At 45.5% G+C, this 6,742-nt stretch overlaps 1 protein-coding gene and 1 pseudogene across 1 annotated transcript in view; both read right to left on the reverse strand.

Moving 5' to 3' along the window:
- Positions 1-6,742, reverse strand: part of Tvp23a (trans-golgi network vesicle protein 23 homolog A) — a 70,837-nt gene that overhangs the window by 61,565 nt on the left and 2,530 nt on the right. The gene's annotated exons all lie outside the window — the stretch shown is intronic.
- LOC110329987 lies at positions 1,337-2,053 on the reverse strand (annotated as a pseudogene).

Here is a 6,742-nt window from a genome sequence, read left to right on the forward strand (position 1 = left end):
TCTGGTTTTATATGGAGTTCCTTGATCCACTTAGACTTGACCAGTGATCCTAAGATTGTGTGGAGAATCCTCTGGGGACCGTGGGGGTATCTGCCGATTCCACGCCCAAGGTGACCCAGTGCTGGTGCCGACTGGAAGGGACTTATCTTCATGAAGATTTCATGAGACAATAAAACAAAGCTATCTGCCATCTCAAGTTATTTTCCTGTTAACTATCTCTACAGCACAAATATATTAGGCAAGTGTCAAAAAGGGGGGGGGGGAATCACAAAAACAAATAACTAAAAAAACAAAACAAAACAAAAAAGTCTACATTGGATTTTGTTTACCCCTGTGCTTGATACGCATGGAGCGGAGAACAGCAAGCAACTCGTTTTTTACTGAATCTTTACTTTTACATTTGTTCTTAGATTGCTAAAATATTTAAACACAAATAAAATTGTAGCAAAAATAGTGAAAGCAAACAGCAGGCCTGGCGGTGGTGCACATCTTTAATCCCAGCTCAGGACGCAGAGGTAGGTGGATCTCTGTGAGTTCGAGGCCAGCCTGGTTTACAAAATGAACTCCAAGACAACCAGTGCTACAAAGACCCTTATCTTGAAAAACATAAATAAATAAATAAATAAATAAATAAATAAGCAAGCAAGCAAATAAGCAAACATACATGAATACATACACATATACATACATGTAAAAGTAATAAAATAAAATGAAAGAACTCAGTAGGGACTTTATAAGTAATGGAATGTGAACTGTTTCTGCCCTTGTAGAGTAAATCGGGCCACAGCTTTGTTTAGGGACCACCTCTAGAACTGTGGTTGAGGATGTGCACACACACACACACACACACACACACACACACACACACGATGTCCATGTGTTTCCACGGGATGTTTGTTTGTATGACAGTCTCACATTGAGCTCCAAACTTTAACCCTTCATAATAACTACACCCGTGACAGAAATCAGTTATCCCGTTTATTCACCACCACCAATATGTAAGCAGTTTTCTTTGCTTAGACATGCAAGCATTTTTAACACTGGCCCTTCTGAAGCCACAATGTACCAAAAGTAGTATGCCAGACGTGTAAGTCATGTAAAAATTCCACATCCCATACTGGCCACCTCAAGATGAAAATGAGTATCTCCCTACACTTAAGTGGCTCTACTCCCCTAATGTTAAAACAAAACAAAAACCACATGGAAAATATAGAAATTAAAACAGAAGTAACACAAACTGTCATGCATGATAATAAAAGATCTGTCTGAGGGACAGCATGAATGACAAAAGGTCTACTGTGTAAACTTTTGAATGAGGCACAGGATGAAAGGCCAGTTAGGCTCCCGCCTCACCCCCACCCCCATTTCTGCTTCTGCTTGTCCCCTTGGTATCTGACATCCACAATGTCAAGTTGTCTCCCAGTAACTGTATGATTAGCGTGCTGTCTTTGTACGATGGCTTCCTCAGTTCAGCAATGGCTTCCTTAAAAGCCGTTTTTGCAGGAAAGCAGCCTTTCTCTGGAGAGTTCAGAGTCTCATACAGAACACAGATGCTAAGGGCCAGACACAGCCTGATAGGGTGTGTTGGTGGCATTTCCTTTTTGCTGATTTCAAATGCTTCTTGGTACACTGGCTGTGACTGGTTCACAATTCCTTTCCTGTCTTCTCCAGCAGCAACCTTGGCCAAGAAACGATAGTCGTCGCTCTTCATTTTCAAATAGAAGACTTTGCTTTCTGCTTGAAAAGTACCGAGGATCAAGAACTTTACTAAAAGAGGCAGTGCATCACTGCTGTCTCAGCGCCGTCTCTGTCGTCTCTGTTCTGGAGCCATCGGCTGTTGGCTGCATCTGCCAGCTTTTGTTGGATTCTTGAGCTGACCCTCTAAGATGCCTTACCGGTTCCTACAGCGCTTTTATAAGCAACAGAGAGAAGATTCCTCTCCTCCTTAGAAAACTCCAGCTCCTTGCTCAGTTACAGATTTCATGCAGGCTACCGTGTCATCATAATGTCTCTCTGACCATTTGGCTTTCTGTACCAGCTCATTTTTATCCATAACGATAAACAGCACATGGGCTCACCTCAGCAGTCTTGGGGCATGGGCAGTGGCAATGAGGATGAGACTGTCCCTGATCTTCAACAGGGCACATCTTTAGGGGTCTGCCCTGCTCACCCAATCTGTACCAGGTTGAACTGTAGTCCCTAAACATTATACGTCCACATGTCAAACGCAGCGTAATGTGGCTTTACCTTAAAAAAGGAACTTTGCAGGCATCTTTGCTTACAAATGTGCACACCTTGTAGCCTGAAGCTGCATGTGTGCTAGGGTACTATGAAATTGATTCAATGCATTTATAGATCTCTGTTGCAATGTCAAAAGCCCTCCTGGCGGCACATGGTGGTGCATACTTGTGATCCCAGCACTTAGGAGGCAGAGGCAAGAGGATCCGATGTTCAAGGTCATAACTTTTTAATTACCATTTTATCCAGGGCAGGGCACTGGGTAGTTTCTACTGTGGGGCTATTATGAATACTACTGCTTGGAGCATTTCCATCCAAGGATCTTCATTCTCTGTTCAGAAGAGTGTTAAGACAGGGTCTCGGATAGCCTAGGATTGCCTTGAACTCATTATGTAGCCCAGGCTGTCCTTAAACGCCTGATCCGCCAAGATCCCACATTAGCATGTGTGTGAAGGGTATGGTGAAATGCGAGTGTGTCACACTCACTGTAGAGGCCTGAGAACAGAGTCATGGAGTCACTCCACCTGAGTTCCAGAAGCTGAAATCAGGCTGCCGGGCTCGCAGCACAGTCACAATTACCCCATGAGGAGTTTTATCAACCCTCTTTGAGCTTTTCTTTCTCAGTGCAGGGGTTGAACCCAGGGTCTCACACATGTTATGCAAATGCTGTCACTGAGCAATAGCCTTGCCTTTTTGTATATTTTAAGGAACTCTCAGAATTTTCTTCTCCAGGCTAGACTTATGCTCCCTATGCAGCTGAGGATGACCTTGAACTCCAGATCTTCCTGCCTCTGCCTCCCAAGTGCTGAGATTAAAGCATGCATCTCGCCATGCCTAGGACTGAATCCAGAGCTTCATTTATCCTTGGTAACCACTTACCAATTAAATTACATCTCAGAGTCTTACTAAATTAAGTGTGTGTGTGTGTGTTTTCTCTGGCTACTTACACACTCAAGTATATGAACATATAATACATACCCAATGAAGTAATTACTTAATTGAAAAATAGGACACGGCCAGCCGCAGGACACGGCCAGCCGCCGGACACGGCCAGCCGCCAGAAGCAACTGTGGGTGTCTGCTCCCCCTCCCCATAGCCATCTCTGTTCCAGGAAGACCATAGTCCTACCTACCAACAGCATAGGCTCATTTTTCTGCTAGAAGTTGAGTATTTGCCACCACCACCCCCCACATCAACCACAGCTGACTCTGCAGCTGTTCCAGTACTGGGTTCCATCAGCAGCAGGGGCTCAGAGAAAGGCCTGCCACAGCTTCAGGTGTGAACCCTACTTCCTACTGCTTCTTAGGTTCCCTCCAAGGTGCACAGCAGGACTGGATTAACCAAAAGGAAGATAAACTCCTCCTGGTCTCCTGTCTCTCTGCCCTCTATGGAGAGGCAGGAAGGTTAAGGGCACACAGCTGTCATAAGGAAGTCACACTGTGTGGACTGGAGCGGGGGAGCTACTGAGGAGCCCTGGGGCTTCCAGCCAGCAGTTCCTTGAGCCTTCCCACCTGCTGGGGATTTCCAGAGGTGGTCAAGCAGGAAAGAAGTATTTTCCAGCATCTCTGGTTTCAGCTCTGGCTTTGAGTTCCTAGTCTCAGCTTGAAATCAAAAGCTGGACCTGTGATCTGGGCAGTAACTTTCCTCACAGGTATTCAGGGCAGGAGCCACAGAGGGACTACAGTCACGTGGCTCTGAAGACTGCCAGGCCTGCCCGGTGGAGGAATCCTAAGGATGTACTTATATAGCCTAAGGCATGACAGAGTGCCTCTCTCAGGGCTGTTGTAGGACACAGGGGAGCATGGATCAGCTTCCTTGCCCTACAGAGGGGATCTTTCCCTTTCTCCAAAATCTTTCCCACACGCTGTCTGCAATGGAGTAGGTCTAGTGGACATGCCCATGCCCATCATCCAGAGGGGACGAGTGGGTTGGGGAGAGTGGACAACAATGGGTACATAGATACTTCCTCCTGGCATCCCCATCAAAGAGGATGGACGACTGATAGTAGAAACCGATACCTATTCATTAATTGCTGTTATCTGGAAAGAGGTTAGCGTGTCTCAGTTCAGCTCCTTTGAAAGCAACGGCTGAGTCAGAACTGGTAGCCCCGCCTATAACCCAGCCTATTCATGAGACTGAGGAAGGAAGGAGTGTAATAGTCAGGGTTCTCTAGAGGGACAGAGTCTATAAAATGGATCTCTCTGTCTCATATTCATATACATATATATATATATATATATATATATATATATATATATATATATGAAAGACTGGATAGATACATATCCCTGATATATATCCCTGGTACGATCTATGATCTCTCTCTCTCTCTCTCTCTCTCTCTCTCTCTCTCATGCGCGCGCGCACACACACGCGCTCTCTCTCTGTCTCTCTTTCTCTGTGTTGTGTGTCTGTGTGTCTGTGTGTATCCCTGGGACTGGAGTTGCACGTGAGCCTCGATGTGGATTCTGGGAACTGAATACAGAGGACCTCTGTATTCCTGAGTCACAGATTTCAACTCCTGAGCCATCTCTGCAACTCCTACAGTTTTTATAACAACTCAGTTCAGTTGCACACCTAAAGGATGACAGCAAGTCAGTGTCAAATGTCAAGTGGTCCATCTGGATTTGTTAATCACCACATACTGAGAGAGAGAGAGAGAGAGAGAGAGAGAGAGAGAGAGAGAGAGAGAGAAAGAGAGAGAATGAGAACAAGAGGTAGCAGTTCAAACTGAAACAAGATGACCATCTGCTGCCAGGTGGCTTTGTAGTGACAGTCTTCGGTTTTGGTTTCTTTAAAAAACACAGAAATATTATAAGAATACATTTTCTTTCAATCTCAGGTGTAGGATATGGGGCTGCTTCAGATTGTCCAGAGCAGCTGACTGAGATTTGCCTTGTGCTCTAGCAAGGGTGTGATTTTGCCAGCACCAGGTAGTTTCTGCAATTGTGTAATGTTTGGCATTTTGGGGACTTTTCAGAGGGTATATACATAACAGGATGGGTTGTTGGTTGGCTGCTGGTTGTGGGTTTTTGAGTAGTCTTGGGCAAAGAAGAAACAACTACAGGAAAATAGATATCCTGATGACAAAGATCAGAGGTGCCCAAGGAACTGGACACCTTTAATCAGCAGGAAATAGTCTAACAATAAGGTGGCCTCCTTTCCTCTCTATTCTTTTTCTTTCCTATCTAGTGTTGGAGGTTGAAAGGGTAGGGAAGGAGTGAAGAAGGGTGGAAGAAAGAAGAACCCACAAAGTACAAACGCTGACTACATGGCCTCTTACCCACAGGGTCTGGGACTCAGCAAGTTCTGTCTGAGTGTTTGTATCCCGAGAGATGATCTCAGGGCCCCCGGAGGCAAATGTTTGAGATTTACATCTCAGTGGGAAAGAAAGGATTAGAATTTCAAGACTTTTCAGTGTGAGTGTACATAGACATGTTCAAGCGTGCGGAATTTGCACATATGTGCCCAAGCATGTGGAGGCCCAAAGACAACTTTTGAGTGTTGCTTACTTTTTATGAGTCCTTAATCTTTTAAAAGCAATTATTACTTACTTATTTGTCCTTCTCCCTCTGTCTTTTTCTCTGTCTCAGTCTCTGTCTCTGTCTGTCTCTGTGACTCTGTCTCTCTTTGTCTCTCTGTCTCTCAGCCTGTGTGTGTATTTGTGTGTCTGCATGCCTGAGTTGCCCTCATAAGTGTGCAGAAGTCAGGAGACTACTTTTCAAGTTGCTCCTTGCCGTCCACCATGTAGGTCCCAGAGATTGAGCTAAGTTTAACCATAACCACAAAAAGCACCTTTACGTGCTGAGCCATCTTGCTGCACGCCAGCCTCCTTTTGAGATGGGGTCTTTCATGGGCCTGGTATTTGTCAAGTTGGCTAGCCTGGCAGGCCATCGAGCCGCAGGTATCTTCCTGTCTCCACCTCCCCAGCCAGTGACATGACAAGCCTATGTCACCACACCGGGCTTTTTCACGGGTTCTGGGGTTTGAACCTAGCGCCTTATGCTTATCAGGCAAGTACTTCACTCGCTGAGCCATCTCGCCAACCCTTAGGAAGGGTTTGCAGGCGACAGTAAATATAGCAGTACCGCGACTTCTCAGGGTGGAGGAACATGAGGACAGCCAGAAGTTTGTAGGGCAGTGGTTCTCAACCTTCCTAATGCTGCGACCCTTTAACACAGCTTCTCATGTGTGGTGACCCCCAACCGTAATGTTCATTGCTACCTCATAAGCATAATGGAAGATTTCTTTTTTAAATTGAAACTAAAGTTATTTTCATGGGATATGCTCTGGTCATGGTTTCCCCTTCCCTTGTCTCCTCCCAGATCCTTTCTTCCTCTTCACCCTTTCAACTCCACACCTTCTTTCTCTCTTAAAAAACAAAAAAATAAGCAAATAAAAAAGACAAGCGCCGGGCGTGGTGGCGCACGCCTTTAATCCCAGCACTCGGGAGGCAGAGGCAGGCGGATTTCTGAGTTCGAGGCCAGCCTGGTCTACAAAGTGA

Source organism: Mus pahari, chromosome 12, assembly GCF_900095145.1.
Source record: "Mus pahari chromosome 12, PAHARI_EIJ_v1.1, whole genome shotgun sequence".
Lineage (NCBI taxonomy): Eukaryota > Metazoa > Chordata > Mammalia > Rodentia > Muridae > Mus > Mus pahari.